The sequence below is a fragment of the Topomyia yanbarensis genome, chromosome 2 (genome assembly GCF_030247195.1).
Source record: "Topomyia yanbarensis strain Yona2022 chromosome 2, ASM3024719v1, whole genome shotgun sequence".
In the NCBI taxonomy this organism is placed as follows: Eukaryota; Metazoa; Arthropoda; class Insecta; order Diptera; family Culicidae; genus Topomyia; species Topomyia yanbarensis.
The window spans coordinates 116,407,576-116,408,656 of NC_080671.1; positions in this window are offsets into that span (position 1 = coordinate 116,407,576).

Below are 1,081 nucleotides of genomic sequence, written 5' to 3' on the forward strand. Positions count from 1 at the left end.
TTAAAACTTCAATTAGTCCTAATTCCTAAACTAAGCATTGGTTACTTAGTAATATATAAAAGCCAAGGGTGAAACACTATTCAATAAATTTTCTTATCTCGTAATACGAAAAAAAAAATCCAGAAATTATCACTGCATACTTTAACCCTGCATTATTCCGGCACAAACGTTAATACCTTATCATCGTCCACAATGGGCTTACTAACCTAAAACGTAAAAATATGAGAAAGCAAAGCATCATGTTTTGTTCACTCGGTCCATTGAAGTAAACAAAGTCCCACATAATTATAACATCCAACACAATCCCAAACATCATCCCCGCCAGTTGTCTGTGATTGAGAGTTTTCAATGCAACAATTTACTCTTATCGCTTCGGGCTAAACATCTCGAGCCTCGTAAATCTGCAAAAGTTCCCAGCCATCCGAACTTGCACAACAAAAAGGGATCCTGGTGTCGAGTAGGGGAAGGACGTCGACGGTGGACACATCGTGGGGGCACCTTTTTATGGTATGATTTTTGTTTGGGTGAAAATACAAATATTTCGCATCTATCCACCTGAAGGGGCGATTTGCTTAGGTAGGTCCGACTGGCCCCGGGTTCCCCAAAATATTTGAGCAGTTGCATTGTACACGCCTACCATTCTCTTTTGACATTTTTTGACACCTGTCAACTGACCCAACTAGCGAATCTGCGCTGTATATGGCTTTTTTATAAATAATTTAGTTGATATAGTTTTGGTTTTGACAGTTAGCAAACGCTTTATTCACACAAGTATGGTGTTCTGTTTCTACTCTCGGATCTAATTCCCCGCGTTAAAAAAACTTTGGAGGTTGATGTCGTGGCGTGGTGAATTCCGTGGAGCTACTAAAATCCAAGATATTTGTACGATTCGCCAAGAACCATCTCACCTTTGTCGATCAGTAATGACTAATTGCAGTGGCGTAGCCAGAAATTTGGTTTAGAAGATGGGTTTGATGGAAATCGATGTTGTTTCAAGAACGCTAAAATTTAATGTAATACATTAGCGAAAGTTCGGAAACAAAATTAGTCTATCAGATGCCTTTATAATTTATTTTATAAA